General features: G+C 35.8%; 1 protein-coding gene across 25 annotated transcripts in view; it reads left to right on the top strand.

The window, feature by feature from the left end:
* The window catches only part of ZNF644 (zinc finger protein 644), a 101,690-nt gene that overhangs the window by 13,611 nt on the left and 73,186 nt on the right, over nucleotides 1–14,893 (top strand). The window contains exon 1 of one of the 25 annotated variants that reach the window (XM_043878545.1): nucleotides 14,724–14,742. The exons of the other annotated variants lie outside the window; for them this stretch is intronic. The gene's annotated coding sequence lies outside the window, so the exon portion shown is untranslated. Of the gene's footprint in view, nucleotides 1–14,723; nucleotides 14,743–14,893 lie in introns of those variants that run through there. 25 annotated transcript variants of the gene reach the window in all.

Consider the following 14,893-nt stretch of genomic DNA (forward strand, 5'->3'; position numbering starts at 1 on the left):
AGACAACTTTTAGGTTTTTCATTTTAAACCTTTTTTCATTTTAAAATATGAGATTAAGGATGACTAAAGAGGAAGTAAGTAGAAACTTTAATAGTTTTAAAACTTAAGTTTTAAAAGAAAACTTCTTTAAAAAGTTACTGATATTTTAGGAAATAAGGGGATAATTGTCTTTGAAATGAGAAAGGATATTATGAAGCCAATCCTTAAGAAACAATCCTTAAGAAACAATCCTCTAAGAAAACAAGCTCTTAGACATTTAGGATATGAACTTAACAGAAAAGTTAGAAATTTAGGATGTTAAATTTCTAGTAGAAGGTTGGAAGGTAAAATTGAGAAAAGCTTTCACAAAGCAGGACAAAAGAGTTGTGAGTTGTAAGAGAAAATAAAGCTAGGGGATCACTCTTGGCATGTTCAACATGTAAAAAATCAGAATTACAGAATGGGAGGAAATGGATGGAGGAAGTTATTTAAGAATAATTCCACAAAAATCTTGAGTTTCCACATTAAAAGGATTCATAGCATCCACAGCATAGTGTCTCAAAAAAACAAACAACATGATAGAATTTCAGGCATCAGAAACAAAGGGAAATTCCTAAAAGCTTTTGTTTGTGGAGCATATAAAAGAGATTAGGAATCAGTGTCTTTGGAAAATAATCAATAATGAAATGCCTCAGAATCCTAAAGGAAAAGTTATTTCCAAACTACTAACTCCGTACCTTCCCAAAGCTGTCAAATGTGGGAGTAAATACACAGAACATATGAGGTTAGAGTATTTACTTCAAATGCACCATGTCTCTCAGTAATTTACTAGAGAACCCTGGCTCTATCAGAATGATTGGGTGAATCAAAAAGAAGAGGGATCCAGGAAGTAAGATTTAGTATAGGAAAATGATGATAGTGCAGAGAGATGCAAGGAAGGTGGCTGTGCAGCAGGTCTGAAGAATAATTAGTTCACCAGGAGGACAAAAGGATCTAGATGATATATCTTCAAGAAACACACACACAAGAAAAAAGATTTTTGTGAGTTTATTTGTAAGGGATATTTATTTGGAATTTTGTTTTCCTGTGTTTGAGAAGGATTGGTGTCAATTCTTTGAATGTTTGGTTTAAAGGTAGCTGTCACCAGAGAAGCCATCTGGTCCTTGCTTTCTTAGTGGGAAGTTTTTTCATTACTTAATCCCTTGTTATTTGGGGTTTTCCAGTGTCTTCTTGAATCGGTTCTGGCAGTTTGCTTTTTTTACCCCCACAAATTTGTCCATTTCATGTGGGTTACTTTATTACTTGCCATTCAGTTGTTTGTACCCTTCCCTTATAATTGTTTGTATTTCTTGTTATAAAGCCAGTATTAAAACTGACCTTTCATTCTTGATTGTAATATAGGCATACCTTGAGATAGTTAGGTTTGGTTCCAGATCACCACAGTAAAGCAAGTGACATGAATTTTTTGGTTTCGCAGTGCATACACAAGTTATGTTTATGGTATACTGAAGTGAATTAAGTGTGTGACAGCACTGTCTTAGAAACAGTGTGCTGCTGCTGGGCTAAGTCACCTCAGTCGTGTCCAACTGTGTGACCCCATAGACGGCAGCCCACCAGGCTCCCCCGTCTCTGGGATTCTCCAGGCAAGAACACTGGAGTGGGTTGCCATTTCCTTCTCCAATGCATGAAAGTGAAAAGTGAAAGTGAACTCGCTCAGTCGTGTCTGACTCTTAGTGACCCCATGGACTGCAGCCTACCAGGCTCCTCCGTCCATGGGATTTTCCAGGCAAGAGTACTGGAGTGGGGTGCCATTTTCTTCTCTGTAGAAACAGTATATATACTTTAAAAAACTTCATTATTAATAAGTGATAACCATTATCATTCAGCAAGTTGCAGCCTTTATGCTGGTTGAGTGTGTTGCCTCAGTGTTGATGGTCTTGTCTCAATTTGATCAGGGAGGTTGGTTGCTGAAGGCTGGAGTGGTTGTAGCAGTTCTTAAAATAACTGTGAAGCTTGCCGAGTTGATTGACTCTTCCTTTCACTTGAACACTTAGAGGCCATTGTAGGATTATTAACTGGCCTAATTTCAATATTGTGTCTCAGGGAATGGGGAGACCTGAGAAGAGAGAGAGAGATACAAGAACAGTCAGTGGAGCCACCAGAAAACACAAAATTAAGTTCACCGTCTTACATGAGCATGGTTTCTGGTGCCCCCAGACAATTATGATAGTAACATCAAAGATGATTGATCAAAGATAGCAAAAAATAATAGTGGAAAAAGTTTGAAATATTGTAAGAATTAACCAAAGTGTGACAAAGAGACACAAAGTAAGCAAATGCTGTTGGAAAAATGGTGCTGACAGACTTGTTTCATGCAGGGTCACTATAAACCGTCAGCTTGTTTTTTTTAAAAAAAAAAAGGCAGTGTCTGTGAAGCTCAATAAAATAGGGTGTGGTGGTGGTGGGTTCAGTTCAGTTGCTCAGTTGTGTCCGACTCTTTGCGACCCCATGATTCGCAGCATACCAGGCCTCCTTGTCCATCACCAACTCCCGGAGTTTACTCAAACTCATGTCCTTCGAGTCGGTGATGCCATCCAGCCATCTCATCCTCTGTCATCCCCTTCTCCTCCTGCCCCCAATCCCTTCCAGCATCAGGGTCTTTTCCAATGAGTCAACTCTTCGCATGAGGTGGCCAAAGTATTGGAGTTTCAGCTTCAACATCAGTCCTTCCAATGAACACCCAGGACTGATCTCCTTTAGGATGGACTGGTTGGATCTCCTTGCAGTCCAGGGGACTCTCAAGAGTCTTCTCCAACACCACAGTTCAAAAGCATCAATTTTTCGGCATTCAGCTTTCTTCACAGTCCAACTCTCACATCCATAGATGACCACTGGAAAAACCATAGCCTTGACTAAACGGCCCTTTGTTGGCAAAGTAATGTCTCTGCTTTTTAATATGCTATATAGGTTAGTCATGACTTTAGTTCCAAGGAGTAAGCATCTTTTAATTTCATGGCTGCAATCACCATCTGCAGTGATTTTGGAGCCCAAAAAAACAAAGTCTAACAATGTTTCCACTGTTTCCCCATCTATTTCCCATGAAGTGATGAGACCATATGCCATGATCTTAGTTTTCTGAATGTTGAGCTTTAAGCCAACTTTTTCACTTTCCTTTAGCTTGTTTGTCTTTTTTTTTTGATCAAGCCCTACCTGAAGGTTTGTCAGTTTTGTTGGTATTTTTAAAAATCCAACTTTTGATTTCATTGTTTTTATTTTAAAAGATTCTCTTTCATTTCTGCTGTAATCTTTATTATTTCCTTCTGTTTGCTTTGGGTTTAATTTACTCTTTTTCTGGTTTCTTAAGATGGATGGTTAGATTATTGATATCTCTTTAAAGTAGATGTATATAGCTATAAATTTCCCTTTAATCACTGCTGCTACTTCATCTCATCAGTTTTAGTGTGTTGTATTTTTGTTTTCATCTCAACATATTTTATAGTTTCTCATGTGATTTCTTTGATCTAAGGAATATTTAGGAATCTGTTGCTTAATTTCCATGTATTTGTTAATTTTCCAAATTTTCTTCTGTTACTGATACCTAGTTTCATTCCATTGTGGTTGGAGAACATACTTTGTATGATCTGATTCCTTTTAAATGTGTTGTTTTATGGCTTAACATACAGTCTGTATACTGGAGAATGTTCCATATACGCTTGAGAAAAAAGTGTTTTCTGCTTTCTTTGAGTATTCTGTAGTTATCTGTTAAATCTGATTAGTTTATAGTGTTTAAGTCCTGTTTTCTTGCTGGTCTCCTATCTGGTTCTTTCTGTTACTGAAAGTGAGGCACAGAAGTCTCCATCTGTTTTTGTTTTTGTCTGTTGTCTATTTCTCCTTTCAGTTCTGTAAGTTTCTTCTTCACATATTTTGTGGCTTTGTTAGGAGTGTATATACTTAGAGTTTATCCATAATTTTTGATGAATTGAACCTTTTTTCTTATAAAATGTTCTTTATCTTTAGTAATGACTTTTTTCCCTTCGTGTCTTGTGTCTGAAAAGAATATAACCACTAGAGTGGCTGTCTTTCGGTTACTGTTTGCACTGGATATCTTTTTCTGTCCTTTCACTTTTAAATTCTTTGAATCTGTCTCCTTTTAAAAATTAATTTATTTTTGGCTTTACTGGGTCTTCCTTGCTTTGTGTGGGCTTTCTCTATTTGTGGTGAGTGGGGACTGCTCTTTGTTTTGTTGCAAGGGCTTCTCGTTGTGGTGGCTTCTCTTGTGGAACACAGGCTCTAGGCTCATGGGCTTCAGTAGTTGCTGCATATGGGCTCAGCAGTTGTGGTGTGCGGGCTTGGTAGTTGCAGCTGGCGGGCTCTGTTGGTTGTGACACAGTGGGCTTAGTTGCTCCACAACATATGGAATCTTCCTGGCCCAGGGATTGAACCTGTGCGGTCTGCATTGGCAGGTGGATTCTTATCCACTGTACCACCAGGAAAGTTCCTAAAATATGTCCCTTGTAAGCAGCATGTAGTTGGATTGTGTTCTTTTACCCATTCTACCAAATGTCTGCTTTCTGATTGGAATACCCAATTAATTTGCATTTAATTCCAATAATGTAGAATTTATGTCTTCCATTTTGCTATTTGTTTTCTATATGTCTTAAAATTTTTTCCTGGCTTTCTTCTTCTATTGTTGCTTTTCATTGTGCCATGCAAATTGTTTTTTCATGGCTTTTAAATCCAACAGGAGGAAAAAAGTCACAATTTTTTAAATTAGACTTTTGTATTATCAAGTTACCTTTACCATGCTTTTTTTTTTTTATTTATTTTCATGTGAAGGATAATTGCTTTACAATATTGTGTTGGTTTCTGTCACACATCAACATGAATCAGCCATAGGTACACATATGTCCCCTCCCTTATGAATGTCTCTCCCACCTGCCACCCCATCCCACCCCTCTAGGTTGTCACAGAGCCTTGGTTTGAGTTCCCTGAGTCATATAGCAAGTTCCCACTGTTTATCTGTTTTACATATGGTAGTGTATGTATTTCCATGCTACTCTCTCCTTTTGTCCCACCCTCTCCTTCCCTGGCCCCCATGTCCATAAGTCTGTTCTCTATGTCTGCATCTCCATTGCTGCCCTGTAAATAGGTTCATCAGTACCATCTTTCTAGGTTCCATATATATGCATTAGTGTATGATATTTGTTTTTCTCTTTCTGACTTACTTCACTCTGTATAATAGGCTCTAAGTTTATCTACCTCATTAGCGCTCACTCAAATGCATTCCTTTTTATGGGTGAGTTATAGTCCATTGTGTGTGTGTGTGTGTGTGTGTGTGTGTGTGTGTGTGTGTGTGTGTGTGTATAAACCAGCTGCTTTATCCATTCATCTGTTGATGGGCATCTAGGTTGCTTCCATGCCCTAGCTACTGTGAATAATGCTGCGATGAACATTGGGTACCATGCTCATTAATTCTTCGTGTGTATTCAAGTTACTCACCATTGTCCTTTGATCCAGCCTGAGGTATACTCTTAAGTATTCTTTTTTTTTACTCTTTAGTATTTCTTGCACAACAGATTTGCTGCTGAAACCTTGTAGTGAATTTTTCATTTTCATGATTGTATTTTTCGGCTTTTATTATGTTCTTTTTCATGATTTCTATCTCCTTATTCATATTTTCTGCTTGTGAGACATCCATCTTATATTTTTCTTTAGTTCTTTTGACATAGATTTCCTTTAGTAGTTCTTAGAACATGTTTAAAATGGCTGATTTATAGCTTTATTCACTAAGTCCAATGTTTGAGTTTCCTCAGAGACAGTTTCACTTGCCTTTGTTTCATGTGTATGAACCATACATTTTTAAAATGTCACTTTTTGGTTGCTGTTGAAAGCTACATTTTAAATAATATGGCAGCTCTGGATGATTGGATACTCTTTCTTTCCCAGCATTTGTTTTTGTTACTGTTTGTTGCTGTTAGCTAGTTTAGTGATTTTTCAGAACTAATTGTGTAAAATATATATTCTTTGCCTGGTGTGACCACTGAAATGTCTCTACTCAGTTAGCTTAGTGGTCAGCCGATAATTGGACAGTGATTTCCTTTAGTGCCTGAGACGAGTAAGTTCCCCAGTTTTGTTTAGAGGCTCTGTGTGTGTGTTTGTTGGGGCACAGCTTTAGCACTCACCCAGGAAATTTGTTGCTCGCTTTGCCCTTTGTTTCCGGATGGTGCACAGTGTCCAGGTTAGCCAGAGGTGAGCACTTCGGGCTTTCTCAGGCCCTTTGTGCGCGTGTGCGCAGCCCGCAGCTTGTGTGTGGCTCTGGGCATACATTTGACCATGTAGGTTGTCAGGAGTATTTTAGAGCTTTTCTAAGCCCCGTTTTTTCTTTTTAAACTTCTCTGTTAGTCTGTTGTTGGTCTCATCTGTTATCCTCTGCCTCAGTCAGCTATAACATGGTACAATTGCTTGCAGTTGTTTTTGACAAATGCCTTTGGGGAAAAGGCTTTTTTTTTTTGAAAAGGCTTTTTTTTTTTTTTTTGCACTGAGTACACTCTTAGGATAGTTTTGGGAGTAGGGTCTTCCAGGAAACCACCAGACATGTCAAATAATGAACAGTCCTCTGAGGATGCAGTAGTAAAGGAACTCTTGTCCTTTTCTGCCCCTCTTGGGTAACTACCAGGCTGCTGGTTTTCACCAGACTTGTGGACTGTTGGTTTTCAAGTCTACTGTGGTGGGAGGATGGGAATAGGGCAGAATCAATGCCACAGTTTGCTGATCTTATCAAGATTAGCCATCTTTCTTGAATAGGCTCTCCCCAGATTGCTGCAAGCCTTTGGTTAATTTCTAGTGTTAGAAAAATGTTGACTGTTTTTGTCAGTTTTCTTTCTCGTGTTATGGAGATGATTTTCGAATGTCCTTATTTTGATATTTTTACTGATGTCTTTCTGCTGAATTTTCAAGGTACTTTTATATTTTAGATATGAGCCTTTTGCCAGGTATGTGATTTGTACACATTTTCTCCAAATCTGTCACTAGCTTTTTAATCCTCTTCATAGAATCTCTCACCAACTAAAAGATTTTGTTTTGATGAAGTTCAGTTTATCAGATTTTTAATTCTAAGGATCATGCATTTGTTATTTCTAAGAACACTTTTCTATCTTTAGAGCTCAATGATTTTTTCTGTCTTCTACAAGATTAAGACTATTATATTTTACATGTAAACCTATAATCTGCTTTGAAATCAACACTGATATAGAGTGTCAGATTTGAGTCAGTGTTTTTTTTTCTGTCCACATATATCCAGTTGTTCCAGCCCATTTGTTGTAAAGACTTTTTTTCTTATTGAATCACTTTTGCAATTTTGTCAAGAAATCAGTTAGCCATCTTCAAGTAGGACTGTGGTATAATTTGGGGGCGGTTACAGAGGGATGGATATAAGAAGATAAAAATCATTTTCTTATATAGGAAAATAATCAGATCCAAAATGAAAAATCAAGATATGAATGTTTTTAGAAATTGGGGTGGGATTTCACTGGTTCTGTTTTTCATAACATGCTTTATTTGATTTTTAAAATATGTGTTTGTATATATTTGATTAAAATAAAGACAAAATACTATAGGATAATGCTAACACCTTACTTAGGGGAACATCCAAAGCCTTAAATGTCTATATTTCAGTTTTGAAACATTTTTTACTGTGGAAAGAATGCTCAGAATAGTACATGGATAAAAGGTCTAACTTTAAGTATTCAAAAATACATATGTGCTTAATCACCCCTATCAAAAATTAAAACATTGCCAGATCCTCTACTCTCCTTGTCTGCTGGGGAATTACCCTCCCATGTTTTCTGGTACTGACTTTTTTGCCTTACATTTTTGCCATCAAAAAACACATTTTGACATTTTTTTCTGTTAATGAAATTTATACAAATAGATTCTGGCCTTTCCAGCTTTATGTGATTTAGTCCTAATTTATTAATTAATAAATTAATTTTCATTGCTGTACAGTAATTAATACTCCATAGTTTATTCTGTTTTTGGTGGAAATTTGTTTCCATTTTTAGACAGTTGTAAATAATACTGTGCATTTACTTGGACATGTTTCCTAGTACACACATGCACACTTGTGTGTTTAGTAAATACCTAGGAGTTTAATAACTTGGTTTTAAGAGTGGAGAACCCTGTGGACAAAGGAGCCTGTTGGGCTGTGGTCCATAGGGTCACGAAGAGTCAGACCTGACTGAAGTGACTAAGCACACAGAGTATATTTATGTTCTATTTCAGAAGCTGTTCAACATTTTTTTTCCTGAAGTGTTTGTAGCAGTTTATAATCATCAGCAGAGTTCCTTTTGTACTGTATCTTCTGCAGCACTTTATATTGTTAATATTTAATTTTAGCCATACTAGAGGGTATGTTGTACTTTCTCTTAGTGGTTTTACTTTCTATTTCCCTGACTGCAAATGTGATTGAATACCTTTTTAATATGTTTCTGACAAGATTTTGTAATTACTTTGTGTGTATTTCAAAAGAATGTGTAATCTTCAGTTTTTTGGGTGCAGTATTTATGTGTTTGTTAAGTCACTTTGTTAATCATGTTGTTCAAAACTTCTACATCCGTATCAGGTTAATTTCTGCATACTGGGTCTATTAGAGAGATGTTAAAATCTTCTGCTGTGGTTATGGATTTGCTTTGCTGTCCATTTTCAGTTTATATATTGGAATCTGTATGGTTGGGGAACATAAATTTAGAATTGTTTCATGTTTCTGATGAATTAAAACTTTTACCATTGTTGATTCTTGTTATCTTTGGTGATACTTTTTGCTTTGAAGTCTACTTTTATTGCTAATAACATAGCTACACAAACCTTCTTGTAGTTAGTGTTTGTGTGGTTCGTTTTCTCCCTGCAACCTATTTTAAATTTTTCTGCCCCTTTATGTTTTACAACTGTTTTTGTATACACCATATCATTGTTGTTTTACTTTCAGTCCCATCTAACACTTAGTCTTTTAATTATAACATAAAAATTCATTCGTGTTTCATACATTAATGGTTACAGGGTCTTGAATTACCTTATTATGTGCTTTCTGTTTATTGTGACTGTTGTATTATTTTTCTCACTCAAGAATGCTGTCTTTTTTTGTTCACTATTTTTATTACTTGTTCCTTTCCCCATTTTTTTTTTAAACTATCTTGTCTGCTAGCCACAAATCTAATTTTTGTTTATTGGAAAATACCTGTTTTTCATTTTTGAAGAATAGCATCACTGAACATGAAGCTGTTCCAGTATCCATTTTTTTTCTGGTGATAAGTCAGCCATTAGTTGCATTGTCATTTCTCATATATAACCAGTCACTTTTTTCTGGCTGCACTCAAGGTATGTTTTTGGCCTTTAGTAGGTTGACTATGTATGATATGTATGTAGAAGTGATTGTTCATATTCATCATACTTGGGTTTGTTGAGATTCGTGGATCTATAAGTTAATATTTTATACCAAATTTGAGATGTTTTTGTTCATTATTTCTTTAGGAAAAATTATTCTGTACCTTTTTTACTCTTCTTGCTCTCTTTCTGTTACATCTTATTGTACATACATGTTGAATTGAATTTCATCTATTTTGAACTGCCTGATATTGTCCTACTGGTCTCTGAGACTCTAAATTTTTCTTCAGTTGTTTTACTCTGTGTTTTTTGGATTGAATAGTTTTATTGGTCTATCTTCAAGCTCACCAGTTCTTTCTTCTTCCATCTCTAATCACCTCCTTTTGGTGAATTTTTATTTTAGTTATTTTTTTTATCAGCTTTTTCTTTCTTATAGTCTCTGTCAACTCTTTGAATGTGTGTTCTTTTAATTCTCATAACATACTTAAAATAGCTGCTTGGAGTTCTTTATATGCTAACACTTAGATTCTATATTCGTAGTACTCAGAATTGTCTCTCTTAACACCCCCTTTTTCCTGAATATGGATCACTGTTTCCTGTTTCTTTGCAAGTCATGTAGTTTTTGCCTGATCTGTTTCTTTGCAAATCATGTAGTTTTTGCCTGAAAACTGAACTTTATGTTTTAGTGACTGGACTCAATGTTCTGAGAATTCTTGGATGAAGTTTATAGACAGATTTTGAAGCTTTCTTATGGTTTACATATTTCTAGAGATTCTGCTGATTCCCAACTGTTCTGCTGGACTTGGATTCTGTCCTCTGACATTTCAACCTTGTAGGGCTTCAGCTTTTGCTGCCAAAACTGTGCACAGTGGAATGTACCCTGTTGAAAAAACATCACACTCACAGTAAAGCTCTGTTCTTCAAGTGTAAGCTTTCTCTCCAGCCTCTGTCAACTTTTCCCCCTCAACTTCTTCCATTTTCCTCTGTGCATACATAGTTTTATCAGTCATTCAGTGATTTAGGCAAAGTTTATCCTGAGAATTTTTGTTACATTTCTGTTTTGGTTCTCTCACTACCGTGCTTTCTCCATTTAAATTTCCAATTGCTTTTCCATGCCTCAGTTCTGAGCCCTGAGATGATGTTATCTTTCTCCAGAGATAATTTTTGTTTGCTCAAGCCACTTCTGGAGTCTCTAACATTCTGGGATTACCTTAATTACATGTTAAGGATTGAGTTTTTTTTCTTTTTTAATCTGGCTACTTAGATGTCTTCAGGTGGGGTTGCAATGTATGCAAGAACTTTTTTTTACTTCTGGTTCACTAGAGTATAATCGTTTAGGATCTCGACTCAAAGAGTGGGTCACGTTTAGTTTGGTTTTAACCAATTCTGAACCTTGCGATCTCTGTTTGATCCCACTAACTCTAGAGAAATGTCAGAAATAGTGATCAGTTTCTTAACTGCATCATCTGGATTAGCAAATAAGCCCAAGGTAAAAGCATGCTTAGGTGCTAGATTTATATCTCTAGGTCTCCATCTTGTCTTGGATCTTGGCCTGATCATTCTTTACTGTTGTATTAGCCTTTTGATGGCACCAAATTGACAGTTTTTAATATTTTGCTGTTTTTTTCTAGTAGGTCTCAGTGAGTCAATTGATAAATATTACCTATTCTGCTGTTATTGCAGCTATTTGAATTGACATGTTTGAATCAGTGGATGTAAATGATAGGATAATGTCTCCATCCCTTGGCTTTGATTTTTTTCTGTGGTGAATTCATTCCTAAGTGTGTTATCTCCACGAGGTGGCAAAGATGGGCACTACCTGCTGTGATCTACATCATTTCATAGCCATTATTTCCGCTGAAGAGTGTACCTTTCCCAGTAGTCCTTGCAGGTATCATAAGAAGGATTCCAAATTTCCCATTCTGGCTATGTTGCCATCCATTATATAATAATGGTAACTAGGAGCAAAAGGTACTCTGATCAGTCTAGGTATCATTTGTTCATCCCTTGATCCAGGGGCTTAAGATTGGTGCAGTTGTAACAGTTACATATTAATACTGTTTCCCAAAGGAAGATACCATTAGCATAAATAGGAAAAAGAATGTTAGGCAAAGAAGCAGATTGTTCTGTAACAGTTTTTATAGATTTACGGCATATCCTGAAAGATTTGATTGTATTGTTGGATCCAGTAAAACTACCTTGCAACACAATTTCATGAGAGATTGCAGTTGACTGATAACTTGTTAAAATTATTTTGCTCAGTTTGTGTATCTCTGAGACTGACAAACTGACATATTTTCTAGAGTCACTATTAGTAAAACAATAAAAGAGAATTTTATGCCTCCTTTTCCCATTGTTTTCAGAAGTTGAGAGACCTACATCAGTTGTTAATCTGCAATGACTCCTTCTAGGGATAAGAATAATATGGTATAGGGTTGCTGTATCAGTTGGCTATTGCTGTGTAATAAATTACTCTAGAACTTGACATAAAACAAATACTTATTATTAGAGTAAGTCTGAATCAGGCAGTATTTCTTGTCTTGGTAGGGCTCATTTAAGTCTGCTTTCAGAACCAGGTCAGGAGAATGATTCTGCCACTGTTGGATGGGGGTTCTCTAGGATGGACTGGTGTGGGACATCTGGGCTTTCCTCTTGTCCTCTAGTAGATTAGTTTGGGTTTGTTCTCATGGTAGTGGCAGGATTACAAGAGAGCAGCAACATACATGGCCTCTTGAAGCCTAGCTCAGAACTGGCTAACTGTGACATTTGCTACATTCTGTTTATCTTCCTTAAAAGGTCAAGCCTGGAGTAAACAGGTCTGTGGAAAGATCTCTTGGTAGTGTGAGTCACTCAGTCATGTCTGACTCTCTTTGTGACCCCATGGACTGTAGTCCACCAGGCTCCTCCCTCCGTAGAATTCTCCAGGCAGGAATATTGGAGTGGGTAGCCATTCCCTTCTCTAGGAATTCACCTGACCCAGGGATTGAACCCAAGTCTTCTGCACTGCAGACAGATTCTTTACAGGCAGTCTGAGTGACCAAGGAAGCCCATCTCTTGTTAGGGGAAACTGCAAAGTCTCATTGCCAAGTGCATGAATAGTGAATGGGATGGTACAGAATTGGGGTTATTTTTGCAGACAGACTTTTGATTCATGCTGTAGAATTTTTGATGTTATTTTATTCTAGATTGATCCCCATTGTATTTCAGTAGGAATTGTGTTTAAGAATAGAAGTTGTGACAAGTGTAAATTAAATACATTGATCTGTCCAGTAGTCAAGATGACTTATACTTGTTTCATGGAATGTGTCTGATGGGGTTTTGTAAGCATTATTCACGGACAGAGTTATCAGTTGTAGGTAATTGTAATGCCTATTGTAGTACCAGTTGTAAGTATTAATAGATGATTAATTTATACTGTTACTCTTTTGATTATAAATGACAATTTTTTGTGTGTTTATCATTATCATTCTAACCTTAATTTGACTTTATTTTGCCCTGCATATTATTCTTTGCATATTGTGATATTTTAAACAGATTTATTGAAGTACAATTGATATATAATAAATCACACAGGTTTAAAGTGTGCAATTTGAATAGATTTGATATCTGTATATACCCATGAAGTCATCACAAGATAATAAACATATCCTTTATCCTCTGAAGTTTCCCTGTGCCCCTTTGTAATCTTTTCCAATTTATTGCTTCTTCCCTAATGCACAATAACTGATCTGCTTTCTGTCACTTGATACATTAGTTTGAATTTTCTAGAATTTTATGTGGATGAAGCTGTGCATTGTGAGATCTTTTTGTCTGCTTTTTTCCACTCAGCATGATTGTTTTCAGATACATCTGTGTTGCATGTGTCATTAGTTAAATTCTACTTTGTTCATTGTATATAATTTAAGGCTTTATATGTTGTTGGATATTTTTCCCTCAGCTTTTGGCTGTTATAAATAAAGATGATCATTTGTATATAAGTCTTTGTGTGAACATATGCTTTGTTTCTTTGGGTAAACACCTACTAAGTGTTTGATATTTTAAGATATGGTGATACAGTTTTTACAAAGTGATTGTACCATTTTATCTTCTTGCATGTGTGTGTTAGCATTTCAGTTGTGTAGTGATAACTCGTTGTGGTTTTAACTTGCATTTCCATACTGACAAATGATACTAAGCATGTTTTCATGTACTTGTTTTTCATTCATGTATCTTTGATGAAGTACTGCTTCAAATCTTCTACCTGTTTTTTATAATTGAGTTTCTTTTTGTTATAATTGAGGTTTTAAAAACATTTGTTTATTGGTGGATATAATGACACATTTAAAGTGTATACTATGATAAGTTTATATATATATACACACACACACAACATACACTGAGGAAGTCATCACTACAACCAGGATAATGAATATATTTATCACCCCCAAAAGTTTCCTCTTGCCACTTTGTAATTCTTTTTTTTTTCAGCTGCATCCCCCTTTTGGATATGATCTAGATCTGTAGAATTTTGTATTTTGTGAAACTGAAACTCTACCATTAAAACACAGTTTTTTATCCCCCCCCCATCCTTAACCCTTGGCCGCCACCTTTCTGCTCTTTTGTTCTGTTATCTTGACTATGTTAAATACCTCATATAAGTGAAATCATACAATATATATTTTGTAATTGGCTTATTTCACTTAGCATAATGTCCTCAAGTTCATCCATGATGTAGCATGTAACAGGATTTTCTTCATTTTTAAAGACTACCTAATATTCCATTGTATGTATATGCCGCATTTCCTTTATTCATTCATCTGCTGCTGAGCATTGAATTTGCTTCTGTCTCTTGAATAATGCTACAAGATACATGAATATACAAATATCTCTTTGAGATCCTGTTGTACTTTGAATTATTTTGGTATATATCCAAAACTAAGATTACTGGGTCATATGCTAATTCTGTTTTTAGTTTTTTGAGATACTGCTTCACTATTTTCTGTAATTGTACCATTTTACATTCCCCCCTACATTACACAAGAGTTCCAATTCTCTGTATCCTTTCCAGCACTTATTATTTTCTGTTCTTTTGGTAGTGGCCATTCTGTTGAGATATGAAATATCTTATTGTGGTTTTGATTTGCATTTTTCTTATGATTAGCAATGTTGAACATCTTTTCATATATTCTTTGGACATTTGTATATTTGTCTATTCAGATCTTTTACCTGTTTTTAAATAGGATTGTTTTTGTATTTTTGTTGTTGAGTTGTAAATGTTACTTACATATTTTGGATATTTAACCCCTTACCAAAAAAATGATTTGTAAAAATTTTTTCTCATTCTGTAGATTGCCTGTTCACTGTATTGATTGATTCCTTTGATGAAGAGGAGTTTTTAATTTTGAGGTAGTCTGCCTTGTCTATTTTTGCTTTTGTTGTCTCTGCTTTTGGTGTCATATTCAAGAAATCAATGCCTAAAACTCAGTGTCATGAAGCTTTTGGCCTTTTTCTTCTCAGGATTTTAGCTGTCATGTTTAGGTCTTTGATCTGTTTTAAG

Source organism: Cervus elaphus, chromosome 20 (genome assembly GCF_910594005.1).
Source record: "Cervus elaphus chromosome 20, mCerEla1.1, whole genome shotgun sequence".
In the NCBI taxonomy this organism is placed as follows: domain Eukaryota; kingdom Metazoa; phylum Chordata; class Mammalia; order Artiodactyla; family Cervidae; genus Cervus; species Cervus elaphus.